This window comes from Falco naumanni, chromosome 4 (genome assembly GCF_017639655.2).
Source record: "Falco naumanni isolate bFalNau1 chromosome 4, bFalNau1.pat, whole genome shotgun sequence".
Lineage (NCBI taxonomy): Eukaryota > Metazoa > Chordata > Aves > Falconiformes > Falconidae > Falco > Falco naumanni.
Window position 1 is genome coordinate 91,783,356 of NC_054057.1, and position 22,787 is coordinate 91,806,142.

A 22,787-nucleotide genomic window follows, 5' to 3' on the forward strand; every position below is an offset into this window, starting at 1 on the left:
ATCTGTGTGATTTACTCCTTGTGCATACGCCGTATTTACAAGTACAGATTTCATTCTTCCATATGTGATTTATATTTACCTGTAAAAGAATTCCACGGGAGATCTATCAAAAGTAATAGGAGACATAATATTTTCTAAGAAGATAACATTTTCTATTTGCACCAGCGAATGGATCTGTAACAGGTTAGCACAGAGCACCGCTGCACACGCAGCTGCACTCAGCAGAGCACAAAGAATTGCCCAGGAGGTGAGGCTCCGTGCCCGAGCGTGCACACTGACTCCAGGTGCCCACACTTCCCCTGCTCTCCAAATCCTCTAACTCTGCTAATTTATAATTATTTATTGAACTTCACACCTCAGGACTGCTTTGGAGGCAAATCATGTGATTAGAAATTTTTCTGGATTTCAGGGAGAAGAATGGAAAACCTGCTCCTCAGTCTGTTTGAACTGTTCCAGCAGAAATAGAGATGTAGGGCTTGAACCCCAATTACATTTGAATATTTACATACCTTTGGACTCAATCTCCTTTAGATTGCCTCATGGAGCAATTTACATGTTAATGAACCCTAGAAATAATTCCTGAATCAAAACACGTTTCCTATCAAAAAACATATGGACCTTGAACAGAGCTGTGTGGCAGCTTCTGATTCAAACACTTTAAAGTTGAAAGGGATCAACAGCATTTGTCACTTGTAACTTTACTCATTTTCTTGGGGTCTATTTTGAACAAACTCATTCCATAAAGTCATGGGGGTAAAAAAAAAAAAATAATAAATGCAAGCATTTCAGATAATAATAACAGCAAATATTTGGCATATTTTGAAATTAACATGGCTTTGGGAACTGTGGCTCACTAGACTGAGACCCTTATGCAGCACAGTACAGGTGCCGTGTTCGCTTGTACCTTATCTCGTCATCCACAGTGATCAGACACCCTCATGAAATACCAGTTTCCTTCTCTGCAATTTGTTATTTTATGAAAAATATAAAGCAGCAAGGACCACCATCACATGCAGGAAACAGATTTTGAAAAACAAGGTCCATGAGTCATTATGTCAAGGCTTTTTGTAGTTTGTGCTAAATTATATTTACCATGGCGGGGCGGGGGGGGGGGGCAGGGCGGGGAAGCACATGAAAATTGAAACAAATTGAACTTTACAATTCAGCTGCCTTAGCTACTGAAATCTTTGGGAGAGGCCTGAGGGACCATGGATGCTCCGAGCACTGGAAAAGTGTTTCCCTCTGGCCAGCCAGGAGCTGTGATTTTTTGGTGGGACAGTGAGGAGACGTGACCTTCCTCACCTACAGCCCCTCAGCTCTGCCCTCTCCAGGTCCACCCAGCAAATCTGAATCCAGCAGATGCAAACAAGCATCCTGACAGCAGAGTCTGGTTTTGAACATGAGTGCGGAAGGGCAATGGAGACCGTTTCCCAGAGTGGTGAGCTGCTGGGAGCCGTTATTCTTGGTCCTGTCGGCACAAATTAGTTACAGAATATGTGAAGGTAAGACCTTTCTTATGGAGGTAGTTGGTGCCTTGCTGTATGCAATGTTACGCTCCATTATTTTGCTCTGCAGAAGGAATAAAATTGTGTGGAACTAGATGAGAAGCAGCAGTAAGGAGGGAGAGGAGCCTGTGTGTGCTGCTGTAGACTGGGTGAGCTCATGGTGGGTCTGGGCTTTGCTGTATTCCCAGGAAAAGCTTCTCCAGGCTGATCTGGCATGGATTTTGTCACTGGCTCTGATTGCTGCTCAATATTCAGCTAAATCTCCAGGTGAGCATCCCCATGATTTTTGACTTCAACTTTCACAGTGAGGGATGGCTGTTTATGATGACAATTTGTCTCCTCTGTGACAAGCACTAGAGGTTTGGAGGTTTTCTGCATGCTGGTATTTCATTTAGTTGCATTTAGACTTAGCTTGCAAGCAGCATCACAGAGCAGATGTAGCCAAATATCTCTGTATGAGCACTTCCACACAGCCCCGGGTCTGTATTGCAGCTCCTCTTCTGTCTCACACAGCACAAACCTGCATGCTCTGTGCATGCCAGCTGTGGTCCCAGCTCCATCGTGGCCCCAGCGAGGCCTTTCCCCAGCAGCTGAGCCAGCTCCTGGTGTGTCTCTACACAACAGTTTGACACATCAGGACTTGAAGATGCAAAAACATGCTCCGAAATATGGGGCCAGCTGATGCCAGCAGACATCTTCATTGCACCTCCTGAGATGCCAGTGTTGCTGACCAAAGCTCAGCTGCTCTCCCAATGCCTTCCTGCTGTTTCTATTTTTCAACTCTTCTCACCAGGCAAACCTCGAGGGAAGGTACTCAGTATTAAAAGGGATTTTCCTATGGCACATTGTGGCTAGCAAACCAACGTCTCCTCACTTTTACCCGAGTCCAGAGATGTCTTTCCACGTGGAGGACTAAGGCACTGAAATTCCAGTCTGACCTTCAGCTCCCTCCATCAGTTGCTACGATGGCACCAGGCCTCCATGGAAACACTTATCTCAGACAACTCCATTTTTTCCCCACTGGCAAAACTCCTTTCAGTGACCGTTTCAGCAGATTTATGTTCGTAGGATGGAACATGTCCTTTGTGCACAAGCCAAGCACAGTGACTGCCCTGGTACCAGCACAGTGACTTTCGCTCTGACTCATTCCCCACAACAGTCAAGATCTCTGTGGTTTCCTTGATGTTATATCTGTTTACTTTTGAGCATCCAGGTTCAAGTCAGACTCCAGTGGGTTCATTGCCCAGCTCCCTGCATGCCTCTCCTCGTGCCCTCATGATGGGGAGAGCTGATGACGGGGCAACTTCCACGCTTAGTGCGATGGGAATCATGTCATGTTGCCCAAATTCAGGCAAGGCATTGACAAGCTGAAATTCAATGGTGTGGGGTCTGCTGACATCTGAGCCCACAAAAATAAAAATATTCAATTTTTCTGCTCAAATTCCTGCTGATGAGCTGCACGTCTCTAGCAGAGATGGTGCTGTTTTGAGATATCCACATAATATCATAAATAATTGCTTCATTTTTCTGTATTCTCTTTTTTGACATTGGCATGAAATTATTAGAATAAGCTTTAAATAAGATGATCTAAAATAACTGAAAAGGCTAAAAAAAAAAATTCCAGAGCATTCTTTTCTTGATCTTGCTTGCTTTTTTAACATCCTGCTTTTTGGTCTAAAATCTGGATTACATTCACTGGAAAATCATGATTTTTCCTCATTTCATTCTGTAAACTTATCTCCAAGTGAAAAAAGATCAACAAGAAAAGAATAATTTCTGAGGGACAAATGTAAAAGGTCACCTGTGATGTAGGATACCCAGTGCTAAGGACAGGTGAAGAGCACATGCACACGCAGCGGTATGGTGGGGTGTGAGAAGGAAAATAAAAGATGTTTACGCAAGGCTTTCCTTACGTAGATGTGAACACAGAAAGGGCAAGCCCATGCAGGAATATATAAGATTATCCAGGGCATAATTTATCTTAGTCGTGTATCCGTGGAACTGGCCTTTATTTGAAAAGCAGCCTAATTACTGAAATTACTGCTGCCGAAGTCCTGTAGTACAGCAAAGGAATCTATATATTCTTTGCTGTTAGAAAGTTTCACACATTTTCATATAAGTTCCAAATAGCAATATTGATCAGGCAATTACCAGATTAAAAACAGCAGCAAAGCCCACAAAAGAAAGCAGGGTTTCTTTCTGCCCAAAAGCATCTAAAACACATTTGTGTGTGTGTGTGTGTTTTCATGTAGTTGAAAATTAAACCAAATCACATCTTGTGTTCCAGCAGGTTTATTTTTCAAATGGGGGAAGAAAAATCCTTGAAAAAAGAAAAGCTGCCCTGATGCTGTTCAAAAAGCTTGAGGCAGTTTCTACCCCATTTATTCGTCTGGATTTTTCTCAGCCCCATCTGTTTATTTTCTATCGAGCAATCAGAGTAGAGCAGATAGCCAGGCTATAAAGATCTGAGAGCAGGTGGGATTGGGAGATAATTTGTGAGGCACAATGCTATGTTCTCTGAATATAGCACTACTGATTTGATGACTTGACTGGTAACCTAATTTGTCTGCTTTTATTTATTTATTTAAAAATAGAGATAGTTTGTGCGTCAGGGAAACGTATTTGCAGTTAAATACTGAGGGGAGCTCACACAGATACTGTGCCAAGGAACATAGTTTTCTGCCAACTTACCTATTTTTCAAAGGACCACACCTCATGCTTCTGAACAGAAGCCTAAAGCAGCCTTAAGACTCTTGTTCCCCACCCAGCCATGTACAAAGTGTCATCTGTGCACAGCATCTTGTTCAATCAGGTGGCAGCGCATGGGCGAGGTGTCCCTTGCCTGCCTCGTGGGTCTGATCAGAGGCAGCTCAGAACACCCCATCTCTAAGGGCAGAAGTAGGAACGCACATGCAGCTACATAGGTCTGCGTATAAATACACACAAATATATGTATATACATATTTAAAATGGGTTTAGGTAAAATAATTTGCTGCTTAAGGGTTTTTCAGTGGTGCAACATCTGAAGTGAAGAACTGCTCTGAAGGCTGAGCAGGTTTCCTTTCTTCCCTGACCGGGAGCCAAAGTGTCTCCCCCCAGCGCCTGTGGGTATGACCACATCAAGCTGTGGACACATCCTTCGAAATAACACAGAATTGAAAGGCACACACAGTACAGCCAGTCCCACTGGTACAAAGCAGCCAGGGTGTTCGTTGCTTCCAGGCTTTGTGTGGCAGGGACTGCACCATGCACAATTGCCTTCTTGCTGCTACCAGGAGCAAGAGACTATATTATATATACATACAACCAATATAAAGCACCAGTGCAGCACTGGTACTTCTTTTAGAGCTCAAAGAATCAATAGAATATCCCACTGACTCATGAATGTACCTGTGGTTGGTTGTTTACTGCACCAGACATTACACATAGACGGATCCTACGAGGATTGGTGTCAGATGTGCTTTGCTTTCTTCTCTGCTGCTTTACCCTGCTGTGGACAGCAGAACACTTCTGCAAGGCATGCTCTTGTTTGGGATGTCATGGGCTGCAGAGTGCCGTGCCACCAACCCCAGAGGGATCAAGCCCTCCGTGGTGGAAGGCTGAGCACGAAGTGGCTGTTGGGAACACACACCTCGTTTGGCTGGGGACATCCCCATGCTGTACCTAGCTTTGCTGTAGCTTCTCACCGTCCATCGGGGAAGGAAACACAATGACAGAGTCATGAGAAGTGCAAGACACTAGGATATCCCCATGGTACCTTAGCCAAATTCTGGTTCATATTTATCCCTTTGCTGAATAGTGGGGTCTTAGTCCTATTAAGTTCTGGTTTTTAAAACAGTTTCTTTACTACGTTTTTACAGTGAAAACCACTAAGCACTCCTCATCTTATCTTCAGAATCTAATAAAATTGGCACCTTAATTACATTAATCTGATCAATGTACTAATAGAGCAACTATGGTGTTTCTGCCTGTACTGGAGCTATTGGGCTGATGGTGTAGTATGAAAATTTCATGCTCCTGTTTCTTCTATCTTAATTATGCCTAATGAGCTACTTGCTTTAATAAACAAGCAAATTCCAATATCCTGTCTATATTTTTCCCAGAAAGACAATATAATGTTAGATGAAATTGTCTTTCTCAATAATTGAACAAGTTTAAGAATAATAAGTAATATGATCTATAAGGGTGCCTATGTGGTATAAGCTGGTTCCCTCCATGGGTACTGATGGAGATGTTTAGTTTATTCATTTATTTATTAACAAATGTTTCTCCCTTAGGCAAAGCTGGTCCCAATTAAGAGCCGTATTTTCAAATGATAAAAGTAAGTATTCTAATAAAGACACTAATTGGCAAGCATGTTCTTTAAAGATAGTCATAAATTAGAATATCTCATGGCAAGTGATGCCACTTCTATTAGCATCTCTATAATGCAAGACACATTTTCCTTATTAACAGGGTTTGCATTTTACAATGCTGAGAATGCTGAATGCAAATACCCTCCAGGACATCAGTAAAGCAGCCACACTTAGGAACTTACCAATGGGTAGTTAAAAGCAGTACCTAATTATCACTCTTTCTGAATTCACAATTAAAAGGACAACAGACAAGCAAAGTAAACTCTAGTAACCCAAAAAGTTACTGAGGGCTCAAGCACAAGCCAGAAAATGCCAGAAAGGCTTTATACAAAATGAATTTTAAAAGAAGATTAAAGATGAGACAAAAGTAAGAAACTGGGGGGAGGGGGAATTTTTTAGAGCAAGAGACATAACAGAATATAAAAAATGAGCCCCAGTCACACACCTTCAGGAAGACAGACCCAGTGGGCTATTTACCTGCAGATCTTGAAAAACTCCTTATAATTTTACGGAACAAGAAACCCACAGAACTGAAAGCCATGAAAAGAAAGAGCTGATCAGTGGAGTTACTTCCATGGCTGAGGATCCACAACACCTCAGTCCGCAGGGCACGCTGCCTCCAGCTCTGAGCCAGTAGCACGGCTGGGCACGGCGGCCGAGTTTTGAGAGCCCCCCAACACCTCCCTGCATGCACTGGTCCCTAACTAAGGGTTCTGGATCAGAGCCGAACATGTCATCACAAGTATTTTTAGAACCATAGTCAAACTGGTTGTGGACAACTTGATTCCTGATAGTCAATTATGTCATTACTTCGTATGGGCATTTCTAGGCAGAGAGGCATAGGGACCGCTGAAGAGTAAGAGCTAAGCACAAGTTCTGCAGGACTAAGGCAGCTGTGCAAATTGCATTAGAACATACAGAAAAGTATGAATTTCCTTCATTCATATGTAAACAGTTGCTCTTGCACCAGCTCTATCACAACTTCATTTTAGTTACTCATTCAACAGTCTAATAATGATCTACATGCATTCTACTTTATCCTTTGTAGCTGCCTAAACAAGAGGGAAATTCTAGGAGACTGTCTTCATGCAATATTTTATTGCAAATAAAAACTTTTATTGCAATATCTTTTATTCAGTCTGGCAATTTCCTGGTTTTGTTTTTTGCTTAAGATACAAGAGGTACACAAAGATATACATCATATTGAATTTAACTAACAAAGATGGGGAAAATTTAGTGAATGATGGCAGGCAGGGACCAGGATAACAACTGCCTTCCAGAGAGCAAAATTTACTTAAAACAACAAAGCTTGGCACAGACTATTCTTCCCTGGTCTGCTCTTCCTTAGCTGTCTCCCTTCCAGAAAACCACCATCAGACACCTTGGCAGGTGCCTCTGGAACTGCCAGATTCTGCTCTTTGCTGAGATCCCCTTTCCAGGCTGCCCAGCAGCACGTATCCCCCATCCTTCCCACACTCCTGCTCCCAGGGAGCGGTTCCCTTCATGAAACTCCTTCCTAGGCCTGGGTGATGTTTTCTTCGCATGTATGGATGGCCAGAGATATTCTTTTCATAACTATTCTTTAAGTGACAGGGTTTGGTTTTTTCCTGTTCTCTGCCCTGGTCCCTTAATGCTGTTGTGTTACCTGAAAAGAATAAGGAGCTCAGGGGTAACATGCTGCCTTTGGGAGCTGGAGCTCAGCCCGCTGGCCCTCCCAGCACAGGGAAAAAAAGGAAAAGAGCATCAATATAGCTGCAAAGGTGCTGTCACAGGGAGGAAAGACTTTTCCTTTTTAACTAAAGCATAAATGTAACCTCTAAGTGTCCTACACGTCGTACCTGTGTGTAAGCAGGTTGCGCCTTAGCAGGGTGAGGATGAGGAGAAAAGGCTCACAGCTTGATCCAGGGGGAAAAGAAGAAATTGTGTATATGTCTGCTCTATGCATCCCTAAAGCTATTGCCTCAGGGCCTTTCTTGCCCAGCAGTGACTGCTTTAAGAAAATCTGCAGGTAAAGAAGGAGCAAATAAGAATGAAATACAAAAAGCTGGAAACACCTTGATGTACTTCTTTAGTAGGGTACAGCAGGCTTAGTAAATACTTCAGGCTTTACTGGTTGTCTGTGAGTCTACTTCAGAAAAGCTTTTATGGAAGTAAGTAAAATAAGAATTGTTTCAAGTCCTGATTTTTGCTGGTGATGTTGGAAGAGAAAACAGATTTGCTTCCCTGTAATAAAAAAATATGGCTTGTCAAGTCAGGTGTGCTAGTGAGTGCGCTCGCACCCAGTGCTTGACGAGAATACCCTGACTGATGCAATCTGGCATCTCAAATGAAACAGATAGCTGAGGGATGTGCAGCCGTCTTTGAGAAAGTTTGAGAGAGTACATTAAGAAGCAGTCTATCAATAGACACTTAATACATCAAATTGGTGAAAACTCTCTTTGGAATTCAGAATCTTATAATGCAGTAAATAATTAGCATTTATATACTGGAGGCCTTTGTAAATGAAAACACAAGTCCATGTTTATCTGCTCAGCTGTCACATTTTCTACTCTCCCATCTGATTTCCATATTGTCTAAGTATATCTCTATATTAAGAGATGTATTACTTAGCTTTATTTAATATTTTCCATTCATAAATCTCAAAGCTCTTCACAAGGCAGTCAGCAACAAATTGCTTTGAATGTATGCTCATACTTTATTTAAAACATAACCCCAGAAAGTAAAGTTGCTGCATTTCCCGTGCGTTGCCCATCCCCATGCTGCCCCAGGCTCCGCAGCCCACCCATCGGCCATCCCAGGGCTCCCTCAGTTGTCTGTCCTCGCAGGACCTTGACCTTGGCTAGCCATGGGGGGGTCATGCCATGGACCTGGCGGTGCCCCCCCCCCAGCTGTCCTGCTCAGTGGCAATGAACACTTGCAAAGCTTTGACTGCTGGGACTTAATATGGAGTTCTTAGGGAGAAAATGAGCCAGTGGCAAATAAGACGTCCTTAAAAAAAAAAAAAAAAAAATTTCTGGGGGAAAAGAATCTCTTTATCTTATACTTGAGCCAATATGGTACCATCCTCTCCCCTTTGCATACAGAAAAGTGAGGTGAGATAGGCATGGAGAATTTTATAAGGTACAGGGGGCTGTGGAACTAGGAAGAAACCCTCTGGGGTTTCATTCACCCCTTTATACAATTTATATGTCTCCATTTGCACTTCCCAAGAGAAATTGTTATCTGCAGTGGAAGAAACACAAATATGGAGAAGTACCAGATGAGTGTTAGAGGGTCACGCAATCAAAGGGAATTGGGTAACTGCAGAGAGCGGTTCTCAAGCGAGCCATGAGTGGATGGATTTTTACTGCGAGGTTTTGATGCTCATCTTCATTCCCTTCTCACTGGCAGCAACCCACAGGTTTCAGTGGAGAACTTCATTTTTATGAGATTGAAATCAAACCCAAACACTCGGTACATAGAAATGCATCAGTGTTTTTGGAAGCTGCTTGAGTGATGCAAGGCAACAAAAATTAATTTGTTTTGGCTGTTCTGAGTTTCTAGGTGACTTATGGCTGTGAGCAGGATAAGGGCTTAATGGGAAAGTGGAGAACTTGCAGTGTACTATGTGCTTTATGTTAAAGGTTTCAGTGTTTTTTAAGTGGAAAACAAGAAAAAGAGCCAAATTGATTGCCCAGGTAATATTGGTACTATGGGTACCAAATACACATAGTTTATAAAACGATATTTGCAGGGTTACATCAGGTAAATCAGATTAATGAAAACTGTGCCTATGATAGAAGTGATGAATAATTGGAGTGAAATTCTATCACTCCACCTTACACCCGTGAATTTGCATAGTCTTCATAATCAGAATAACAGTGTTAGCTTTGCTGACAAAGTATTGCAGTCCGTTTGGTTTGGGTATGCGTTGGGGGTCACTGAAATATTTTCTCTTTGTTTCGCTTCTGGCCGTCCTATTCTGATACCCAGTTCCTACCTGAGAGGTGTTGATAAACTCCTACTGTGGATAATCTCTCCGCCCTGGGAGATGTACTATGATATTGCTCTGGCTTTTCATTTTGAATAATTTATCAGTTGGGGGGGGGGGGGGGGAGAAAAAGCTGCTAACCTAAACATCACATACATAACCTTGAAGTATGGATGTAGATAGTAGTGTTGTGGGCTTTCGCTTTTTGACCTGATGACAACATACATTTCCATGGAAAAAAAAATATCTCAAAACTGTGGTTACTTGGGCTTCTTGCAGTTCCCTCTTTATTTTCCCCCCAAAAACATCAGTAACACTTTCTACGTGTATATTTATAAACCATAATATGAAAAGGGTTAGATAAATCTTATGTTTAACTGCAGATTTCACGGCTGTTGGATCATGAAAGCTAGAGCCAAGTTACAAGACAGACCAGTGATCTTTACCAAGTGGAGCAGTTTTATACTGTTATCGCTGGCAATGAGATTTTGCAGAATTGTGTTACACTTTGGTACAGATGAATGACCTGTAGTGTTACAGAATTTGTGATGCTCTGGCTTTAATTAACCTCCTTTACAAGTGAAGCTGAACAAGAAAGAATACAATCCTTTTTATAAAGGAATATTTTTACAGTCATTAAATGCACATTAATACTCTTCATAATATATAATTTTGTGGGTGACATGGGCACTATTTCTACAGCTGTTCTTTAGAGAAAGAATGTTTCTCTTCATTAAAGACTAATAAGTGACATTACATTTAAGTGCTTGCATTAGATATGCTTCTTTGAATTTAATGATGGGGCAATGAGGCCTTTAATTAAATAGTCAAAAATTTCTACTGGGAGAAACAAAAACAAATTTATCTACAGGTTTTCTTCTCAATGTAAAAATAAAACAGAACCCATCTGGTAGATAATCAATGTTTTTATCCCTAAAACTAAGCCTCACACAATTTTGACTTTCAGAATTTGTTTCTCATTTCTGAAATCAATGCAATGGGATGAAGAAACTCATCTCACCAGTAGATGTAGAGTTCCGTTCATTGATGCCTGCCTGATCTTGTGTCTCTACAGAAGGTTCTTGCAGGAAGAGGTGGCAGAAGTACATATCTATTTAGTTATATTTTTACACACATAAAGCTCTCCACCATAGATCAGAATAGTATTCTTGCATATTTGCTGGCATTGTATAAATACTTCTCATTTGAATTTCATTCAGCCAGTCATTTAGAGACCCAGTAGATACCATAGACTATAGGTATTACCAGACTTGCAAAAAAGGCTAAAAATTGGCCAAGTTATCACGCTGTGGTAACCACAGTCACCTGTGATGGACTTGTTGTTTGAAATAAAGATCAAATTCAGTGAATTTCACTAATTTTTCTTGGTAAAATTTTCAGGTTTAATGTAAAATTAGATAAACTTTCTGTAATCATCAATAATAATAATAATAATAAAGCAGGGCCAAGTGGAAAATCTACTCGTTAGGCAACTTAGATTTCAAAGCCGTTGTTCAGGTAAGCTGTTACTCCTTAGAAACAGCATTGCAAGAAATTGCATTGAAGAGTAATCCAGGAGCTTCCCCAAACTGTCAACAAGTGACAGCTGATGAAGTCTACAAAGGAAGTTTTCCTCCTGGGACACAAATGGTGATCTGAATCACCCCATTCCTTCATTGTACTGTATTCTTCTGTTAACCAGAATGGGATACTACTGTTTGCTTATTTTTATCACATTGAAACGTATTTGATGAAAACACAGCAGATGTTACTTAATTTTCAATCACAGTTGCCTTTTGCAGTAGGGCAAGCCAGTTGCAATACTAATCCCTCCATTAATTTCTGTATTGATTAGCAGAATGACGCTAAGTTTTGAGTGGCAGCCAGCACATTTGTTAGATGACTTTCCCTGTGCTGTATCCTCTTATCCATGGACAGGAGACTTTACATAAATATATGCAGTTACGAAAGTTTGAACAGGAAGACATGGATATTTCTGATTAACAAGACAAGTGATGGGACATCCCTGCAGCTGGGGTCCCCTGCCTTAATTCCTCCATGTGGTTAGAGGCATCATGTATTTTATGCACTTTCATACTAATTGAAAACTTGATTTTTGCTAACTATTGAGCAAAGGCATTCACTGAAATAGCCTGGGAGCTGAGAAACCAGTACATCTCTGCACTCATCCCTGAGTAGTGCTTAGCCTGCCTTTGAGCTTAAGATTCTTGAAAAATACCAAAGTTCTTACTTTTCTAGCCTGCATATTGTTTAATGAGAAAATGAAGAAACAAAGCAACATCATCAGCCAGAATCAAAGTATCTTATCATGTAGAAAAGCATTCACAGCTCACAGCTCCAACTGCTCTACCAGTGAGCATTAAATATTTTTCAAAAATTCTAAGCAATTAGAAAAAAAAATGAACTTAGACAGTGGCTAAGACATCATTCATTTTTAACATTATACTTGAAATGTATTCCTATTACTAGAACACCCAGAAAGCTAAAAATAGTGCATGAATAGTAAAGACATGCTGAAAATCATATCTAACCCAGCAAAGAATTAAATACGCACAAATGTGTTCTCACACATACAGTTGTGAGCTTATAGATTCTATCCTGAAAATTAATATAACCATACTGAATTTTAACTTCTTTGGTGGTTACAATTTTAATGTGTCACCTTGCACTGATAATCTCCAACATACATATATTTATTAGGCACATGGCTGAGGCCCTTCCCAAATTAGATTCCAAGCGATTACCTGTACTCCAAAGCTCTGGCACATGATTGCTCCATCTGAAAACTGATTTTCTGTAATAACTGGAAATTCATGAGTATTCTGACAACTGCTAGCTAAAACGGCAACAAAAACGCATTATTTTCAACAGCTACTGTCACACTATCAAAATACTGTGTAGATGTGCAGGTATCGTATGTTGGTGTAGCATCGTGCATTGTGCAGCTATCAGTCCTAGAGGCATTCAGCCGTGCAACTTGACAGTTCTGAAAAGAGAATTAGCCACAGCTAAAACAAAATTTGAAGTGTCACCTCTTAGAATTAAATAGAATAAAAATACTCAGAGGTTGTGGATGTTTGGTATTGGTCCTAAAGACATGGAGAAATGTACGGAATGTAATAAAAGAACGAATCACAAAATGAAGAGCTTTTTAATTGTAACACAGAGCATCATAAGAGCTGTAGTTTCCTGCTTCGTACCCAGGTTATACGTAGGTATGATTAATCTATGCCTAGGCACCTAACGGCTGCAGCTGCAGTTTGGGACTTCTATGATTTTTAAAGGCCATGCTTTGGAATGCTAGGGAAAAAAAAAAATAGAAAAAAAAAGAAGCATAAAGCAAGTAGAACGGGTGAATTGTGTAGAAGTCCTGAGAGAAAGAGCTGCAAGAAGTCTCACTGTGGAGTACACTGCACAAAGTACTGGAAACCTAGCAATTATTTCTACACATAAACACAATGTATATTCCAAATATAACAGAATAATGCATGTATTTCTATGCTGAACATAGCTCCCCATGAGAGCTGAGTATGTCCTATGCTAAACATGTGTGCAGGATTGCTTTTATTATTTTAGAAATTTGCTTAATTTACAGCCCTTAGGTATAGGTTGGGCTACTGCTTTATTGTCAGAGTGAACATTTCTTCCTCTAACACTTGTGAAAGCTTCTATTGGACCTGCAGTAAGTGTTGAAAATAACCTGAACTGAGAACTACTGGACAAATGGTCAAGAGCTGAAAAGCATAGTTAGGGCCTGGGGGCATGCAGAACTCTTCTAAATGAACAAGGAAATCAGGACAGCTAAAGAACTTGCTGTTTATCCAATCCAAAGCTGATGGCCTCTGCTCCAGCGGCTCTCGTTAAACATTTCAGGTCATTCTCCTGCTTCCTACTCTTGCCAACTCATTTTCTGATTAGAAGATACCGTTACGTTTACACTCCGTCGTTATCTTTTACTAGCAAATGTTGTCTGACGGGACATTCCCTGCTAAGGTAATGCTGTGCTCACGGTTCATCTTGGCTATAGAAACATCCCAGACCTCTGTTTAAATCAACGCTAACAGAAAATCTATTGCACTTTTCACTGTAAGTTTGATCCAGTTCTTAGCTTTAGAGATGTTAGCAGCATTAGTGAGAATAAATAAGACCAGAGTGTGTGTGCAAAGGAAACTCTGTTTGAGCCACGTAATCCATAAAACACATTGTGCATGAAAAGAGATTAAAGACATGGTATAGCAAAACATCCAAGATCTAATAGTAATAAAAGAGCTGATCTCCCCATAACTCAGCCCACCTTCCCAAACAGGATTTCTGTACTGGCATCTAATTATCTAGCTCTTCATTCACCTCTCCAACTTTCCATCACGAAGGAGTCAATTAAGAGACTACCATTAAATGCGAAGTATGGATCTCATTAACTTTACTGGTGCAGACACGCATCTATCTCTTGTGCACTTCATTCTCTGTTGATTGTTTATATACTATATCTCTTTCTTTCCCGTCTTGTTTTCCTGTTTTATTTAAAATGTAAAATGTAAAGAGCAGCTACTCTGTTACCCTGTGTCTTTGTATGGTATCTAAATCAATGGTGCCCTGCTGGGTTACTGCCTTTTACACTGCAATACAAATAATAATAATACTGATCGTATCTTCTTAGCTCTTCCTCGTATAGAAGAGGACACTTAGAAGCCAGTTGCATAATAGCAATAAACATGAGGTATCATATAATAGATCTTCAAAGATACATCAATAATATATTTCAAATCACTGCTGCTTGTGTAGTGTTACTGCAAAGAAAACTGCTGGGAAAGAGGAATGCTCTGAAAATATCCATCATCTTTTACTGTCAGTGTAAATGTTTTGAAGATAGGCTGTAAAACTGCATTAAGTTTACAATAAATTTCAAGGCTCCTAACCTATTACAAAGTGCCAAATGCCAGTGTTCATCCACTGAGGCACCAGGCTGCCGCTTTTGTAAAGCTTTTATACTTCCTTTCCCCAACAGCAACACCGCATTTCACTTTATTTTGTGATTTCCAGTTGCTACCCAGTGGCAGGCTGGTTTGGGAGGAGTAGGAAAGTCAGAAGAACAAAACTGCAGGAGAAGCTTTAGTGATCAAGTGGACCGAGTGAGGTAATAAGCATTTTTAGTTCTAGGTTGTATTAAAGAAAATAATTAGAAAAATATATTTTAGATTTTTTTTTTGTGCACACTCTGTGTGAGTATCTCCCCACGGAGATTGGGAGATGCTATATATGACAGAGCAGAAAACTTGGTTTGCCCAGGTTATTTAGAAGCAGGGGAAATGCAGATATCTACCTCAATGAGAAGTTAAGTCCTCTCTTACTGCTGATCTTTCAGTAATCTTAGTCAAGTTTTGCAAGGCTTTACCACGCTGTGCTGTAGGAAGCCAAGAAATATCAAGATCATCTAGATAACACTGTAACATGCTTTTCCCTCTGGAGAACGAGCTTTGCAGGATAAGATATAGGCTAGCTTTATGCTCACTGCTCACCAAGCCCTGTAGTCCCCAGCTACTTTTTAAGGATGAGAGTGCTGCATGCTCAGTATTCTGGTTCTTTTAGTGTTCTTTATTATTCTCCATCATCCACTTGGAAGCAATTTTTCTATCTTTGGAAGGGTGAACACAAGGCGGAGAACTTACTACTTCTGCTGATAAGCATCTGTTCCCTTGAAAGCTTCCTAGTGGGAAAGCTCTCTGAGCTTCCCCATGCCAGGGGGCGGGGGGGTGAGCATGGGGAGCTCCGTGCTGAAGCTGTGCCCTGGCAAGCCGGCTGAGATAGAGATCCATCTTTAGTGCCAGCAATTGTGTCTTTTATTCTTTATTTTCATACCATTTTTTAAAACCTTAGCAGACTCTGTACTTTGTGCCTTTGCAAATATGGGTAAGCATACAGAGATAGCTAATTAAAAGTAAACAGCTCTATATTTAAGGAAGTTTAATCTAATAGATATTTAAATCACTTTTCATAATATTGTCACTTGAAGGTTTTGCCATTTAGAATAGAGCAGGTAAGTACTGATTCCTAGTTACAGTGGGTATGGGGCTCAAAAACATAACTATCAGCTTTATGGAGAATTATATTTTAAGTCATTCCAGGGAAGTATGATTCAAGTGTTTGTACATACACCAGAAGTGTGATTCACAGTCACATAACTGACCATTCTCTACATGTTGGCATTCAGTGACCTCCTGCTTTAATTTGTGGCTTAAACCTGTAGAGAGCAGATATCCCCAGGTTAAGAGGTGAACCCAGAAAATGCAAATTAGGCATCTGCCCATGAAAACATTATGCTGCCCTCTAAACTTTCATTGAAATCTCACTTCATTTAGAAGGTCCAATATCTCATTATCTTGGCTGTGCAAGGGGGAATAAGTTGATGCAAAGCATTGGACTCTGTTGGACTGCAAGCAGGTGACCTTATCTGGGAACACAAGTGGGTGATAAATCACACAAAGCACCTAATAATTCTTCCCATTGCTGTTCTTGGCTAATGGAAGGGACCAAACCCAGCCCCCCTCACCCTATCCAGGCTGGTGCTAACCAAGTGGCAGAGATATTCCAGGAGCCTTCTCCCTGATGATGATAGATAAGCACCTTTACCAGGGAGGGATAACAGAGGAACTCATCTTTTCTTCAAGTCACTTTTCCCCAGCTTTTTCAGAGCTGTCCTATAACCTTCTGATTTCTTAGAGATGAGACCTTTCTGAAACAACATCTGCACACTTGCCACCGAAAAGTGTGAATGATTGAGCCCAACAAGCAGCTCTCAAGTTCTTTCCCTGAAATTATATCAGAATATACTTGACCAGGTTGTTCTGTGAAAATCCTCTCTCCTCCGGCACATTCTGACAGGTGACGCCAGCTCTGTGCGCTGCATGCAGCTGCAGCCACCTCCCACCCTGCTGCACCTCCTGGCCTCGGCAACCCGTGATGTCCAGGGCAACTTGGCCACCAGCCCTTCCCTGCTCCCTGCTGAAAAATTCATGACCACTTGCCAGAACAGGTCAACAGTTGGGTCTGAGCACCGCTCTATCTTGTCTCATCTATCAACCCGCATCATCAAATCCAAAATCATTTATACCATCTCTGATGGCTGCTCCCAGGCAGCAACAGAAGATGAAAGGAGAACCATGGACCAGGTCAGTGGGACCTGTGCGATAGCTGCTGGAAGTGTCAGCATTGACAGCGGGGCTTTTCTGGGGTGCAGGCATCTGGAGATAGAGAGCAAACCTGTGGTAACCTGCCTTCTCCAAGAGGAGGAGAACCTGAAAGCAAGTAACTCCTCAATAATTTCTTCAACTGGGCTGTATTTAATTTCATTTTTTAATTACATCTCAGTTACATATATTTAAATCATTGCCTGCACAACATGCACTCTAAAAATAAGCAGAGGTGCAGTCTCAGACAGGTATGTTTAATTTACGCTTCAGCTACTCTTGCTGGTGGTGTTACAGATGCAGAGTGTTGCTCAAAGCTCCAGAGGGTGGGTGAGTATGTTTTTATCAGACTGTGACGTTCTTCATTACTCAGGCCATCCCGACCCTGATTTCACCTTATATCAACTTTGTGGTCGTGAATGACCCCATCCCAATATTTGCAGTGAATCATGAGATGTGTAACAAGTTGTCATGAGTTCTTTTCGATGTTTTTAAAGAAAGTAACAGACCATGAACGCTTTCTGCTTTCATAAGATAACTAAATAAACATTCAAGTGACAAAGATAACATCACTATTTACAATTCTCAATTTTTCTTTTTTAAAACAAAGCAAGGAAAGAGAGTGGGATGAAGGAATATTACAAGCAGTGCTAGAAATGAATGAGTTTATTGATCAAATGCATTCTTTCTCTAAGATTGTTTACTGTGCTTGCTTTTCCTTTTTTTTTTTAAAAAAAACCCTATGAATTGTAAATATTTCAGACAGAAACACACCAAAAATCTATTTTTGCTCAAGGTTTCTGTTTTTTCCTTAATCATCACAGAAACATTGTTTCTCCATAGCTCAAATGTTAAGTAATTGGTTTTCACTTGGATAATTGAAGGGATAACATTTCTGTAAAGAAAGGTGTTTAGAAGGACTTCTCTGAGTAATTGTCTATTTAAAACTGAATCAGAGCTCTATAATCCAAAGCTAATGGTTTTTACCTGTTTCTAGGTAATATCAAGTTTGGTAATAGTTAAATTGTATTTTTTTAATTTTGTGTTAATTCTGTTCCTAGGATGTGATTAGAATGAACTGTTGATGGATATTGATAATGAATATCAGTGTCCCACAGTGTGGTTTGGATTTAAAGTCTTTCTGGAAAACCATGGAAGAAGGAAAGCCCATATTCATCTCTGCACATGGCTAGATGTGTTTGGTGAAATTGATTTACTTTCTGGGTTACATTAATGTGAAATCAGATAATAATAACAAAAACAACAACAACAATAATAATTCTTCAGTCAGTGGACCAGCTCATGCCTACACTGAAGTTATTTAGGGGTGGACAGGGAAATATTCACTCTGTAAAGAAGCTGTTCATTTAAGGATTCCTAACAGCTTATGAACTGTTGTCCGAGCTGCTGGAATGCCACTGCTGCGCTTCCCAGCACACCTTGGGAGTGAGCTTGTCCTGGAGCTTGGGACCTGGACTTTTGCTACTTCTTTAAAAACCCCAGTTGGTATAGGAACTAATGTCTGAAGCAGGCAATAAAAGTCGTCATAATAAGACGTTCACTAAAACATCAACAGCAGATGCAACTCCCCATTTGAGAAGTGGTGTTGGGAAACGTTTTCTAAGAAGTAAACTCGTGAGAACTTCACTTTCATTGGAGAGCATGCTTTCATATTATGCTCATATTATTAATTAAAAAACCCTCTGAAACCAGAAGATTTTTTGGTGGAAATGGATACTATCATAAAAATTTCAACTTATTCAAACAGCTAATTTTTTGCCGAAACTTTTTTTTTAAACTGCAGTTTAAAAAACTCAAAATAAATATTTAATTAAATGAAACAATGGAGTTATTGATCGCTTATTGGCATTCAGATAACTTAGCTTTTATAGCCGATTTAAATACTAAAGCATATTTTGGGATATAGATTTACTTAATGGGTTGCTCTGTCAATGAACTATGTGGAAAACTTGCTGCTGCTTCATCTTCTTTCGATACTTCTGAAGTTAACGAGAGGGGATTTCTTCCTTGACAGGAGAGAAATAGACCTTTCAAACTCATTTTATTCTCTCAAACTATAGCCTAGTTTAGTTCCATATTTTAACCTAAATATACCTGAAACCCCAACGACAACCGAAGTGGGAGTGTAGCAAGCCTGCCTGGATTTCTGGAGGGACCTTTTCCAGCTGCCTTTGCGGCCACATTGCTATGTGAAGCGAGATTTGGGTTAACAGCTGTGTTGAAACAGGAGGCAGGGACTAACAAATGGAAAGAAAAACTGAAGAAGGCAGCAGCATTAGGTTATAAAGCAGAGGAACAAAAGGTAATTAGGGGAGGAAATGTGAAAAATGACCATATAATCATACTACTGCCACCTAGACACTCGGAGCCTCAACAAAAAAAACCCCACGTATCAATGGTGAAGACAGCTAGCATCAGGTCTGGAGATCTAGAGGGGATTTGTAAGGATGTAACAATCCCCTTCATCACTCTCAGTTCTTCCCACAATAAATCAGTCCAGTCGGGAGGGTTAGAAAGCCCCCTTTGTAGGGCACTGCATGTTTTCAATTTTCCCTGAAGGTAAAAGTACGAAGTGCCTGGTGCTGGTCAGAGGACACCCTCGATTTTGCAGGCTGGATACAACAGACTCGATCCCAAACACATAACGATCAGCGATACGATTCCCAGAAGATTTCCTGGATTTTAGACTAGCCTCATCATGCAGTACTTGATCCTGCAAGGTGTGAATCTTGCTTCTGCGACACAAAAACTTTTTTGTTCGATTCAGTGAGCAGTTTTGCACTAGGAGCTTGATCCAAAGCCTGCTGAAATTAATAAGCAGCTTTCTGTTGAACTTAGCAGGCTTTGGATTATGCTTTCTGTGAAAATCAGTTCACCGACTTAACCAAGGAATATTTATAAAGTAAAAGCCAGAAGAAACGTATAAAAGAAAAATCTTTCATTTCATGTAGTATCAGTTTTAGTGCCAAAAATATAATAAAAAATCCTGCAACATTTTTCTTTTTATCATCATCTTTACAGGCTCCATGAACCTCATCTAAAAGGTGCTCTAGGTAAAAAGTATTATCATTTTGATGAATGCCAGCCCTTTGACATGAGGAAGAAGTCTTTTGTTCTCTGACAATGTCCCTGCCAAGCTAAGTAGAAGATGTAGGCAGAAAGCTTTGGGGAACCCCTGATGCTGATGAATCAGAGCTCCCTGCTGAGAAGCAGCCTGATGATACCCACCATCTAAACAGTTTAGTACCTTTTCAGCAGGTATAAGAATCAAGTTTGCCTTTTTGTAAGATTTTTTTAAAGGCTAAAGGCTGAACCTGAACCTGGCTCTTCATAGAAGGATGAAATCTGTTTCCCACCTATGACTTTCTGCCTGTATTTTCACTCTTAAACCTTTGAGGACATATTTTTTTGTTGCCTTCTCTGAGGGATAATGCTGCACTGCCAGCATGCATTGCCAGTTGTGGGTAGGATAGCAAAGATGTAGACATTGCATTCTCGGGAGCTGGGGTCTTACAGAGCTCATCAAAACTACGTGGACCTCCAAAAGCAAGTCAGAAAACTCACTTTTGATTAAGCACTTATGGTCCTTTCTATTTCTAACTGCCTGGAAATACTGCAAGGATGACACCTTCCTTAATTTTGGGTTAGCTTTTTGCTCTATATGTGTCTATATGGACACTGATGACATCTGGAACAGTAGAGGAGAAATGACAGTATGGAAAATATTAGTCAATATGTTAAAACACAACAATCTCATGTGCCATTCACTTTGATTTTTGGTTAGTTACATTTTTTCACTGTGTTCAGCTCTATCCCTGTCTAAAGTTAAGTGCAGCAGCTGTTTATGACAGATTATTTGTATGAATGTAGTGCCTGAAAGCCTTTACATCAAACTGGGGATTCACTACACCAGGCACTGAATAAACTTACTTTCCTATTAGGAAAACCTTATATGTAAAGTCTAGCCAGAGAGAAAATCACTTTCCATCTTACACGTGCGTTGTTTTTACATATTGTTACCAGATAATGTAAATACCATATTATTTATTTCCCCCCCATAACAAGTAAGAGGCTCTCCCAGCCTGAAAGATTTATGCTCTAAATAGATGTCAAACTGTGATATGGGAAACAGAGGTACAAGAAATTGAAGTGAACTTTCCAAAATATCAAAAGAGCCCTGCCACATAAGACAGGTTTTCTATTAAAAAATATGTGGAAAAAATATTTTTTCTGTGTACTGGTAACTGAAAGTAACTAAACTTCTGGTCAACCAGAAAAAACTATTTAAAAAGTCAGGAAAACAGATGTCCCTGAGCCCAGCCCCACATCCAGCACCCTTTTGCCTGACCCGAGTGCCTGGGTTCCCAATGCCTCTTGGTAGAGCACAGTGTCATTCCAAGGAACAAGGTGTTTCCCTCGGGCTGTCAGGCAGAGTGCATATTAGAGTTTGTTATTAAATATTTTGGCTGCTCTATCTGTGTTTCTTGTTTTATCCCCAGTTCAGTAACATGTCGCGTATACTATATTATTACTGACTTTAAAGCACAGAACAAGATCAAGCCTTGAAAGAACAGTTTCTTTTGGGGAATTGGAAAATTGGCAGGAGAAATCACTTCTACATTCAGAGGCAATGGCAGAAGCAGATGCTGAGTGCATATTGTGCAAGGACAGCAAAGCAGAAGCAATTGGAAGAGAAACTAATACAGAGATCACACAAAATCTGCAGAATTTAAGCAGCAAAGATACATACACTGCCCAGCTACTGCTCAAAGCACAAACTGAAGCAGACAAGGTGAAGGAAGGAAGGGAGCAAGCTGAATACTTTAATCACTTCATGTGAAGAAAGCTTGCTGTATAGGTGCCAAAACTGTGGATATTTAGGAAGTAGAAAATTGATTACGAAGAGATAAGAGTGTGCTAGCTCAGAAAAGGCAACGTGGATACAAACGAAACAGAGGAATCATTGGTATGAAATTGTTTGTCATGGTGCGGAGGAGAATTTGCACAAGGTAATGAATCAAAACTTCAAAGTCAAGGACAAAAACAAGGTAAGAAGAGACCAATTACAGCCATCAAGAAAAGCTCATTAGAAGAGCTCGACTATATACATCAGAATTTTTAAATCTGAAGGTTTTGGCTTAGCAAGCACTTGGGTGGCTGAACTTCAAAGAGTTATTAGTTCTTCTGAAAGGTTTGGGTGCAGTCAGTGTCTATGCATCTGCTTTTCCTCTCATTATCAATACCATGAAGCACAAACAATTCCATCCATGATAAAAGAGAAATATCTGACCCAATATCTGGTGTGTCACTGGGATGGCTGAGAAGGAAAGGTACGTTCTCCTGGTTTATTTTAGCCGATAGGATTCCTGCAAGGGAGCGATGCTAACCTCAGCTGCTAGAGGAGGTGGCAGCTCGTACCAGCAATTGCACCACCTCTGCAGTTTCAGCTATAGGCTTACTACAAGGTGGCACTCGTTATGTTATTAACTAGGTTTCTATTGCCTAGAACGATGCACAGAACCTCATCACCAGCAAAATAACTGTGAGTATCTGTTCTGAATATGCCCATTCCGCTTTTTGCAGCTTCTCAGTGGGAAGCACTGAAGGCTGACCATGGGACGGTCCCTCTAACCAAACCTCTTGTCCTAGATGGCTGCTCAGCATCCACGTGTGTCCAATGGGAATCCTCAAAGTTGCCAAGGGTGGAATAGGTTGGAGAAACTATTCAACC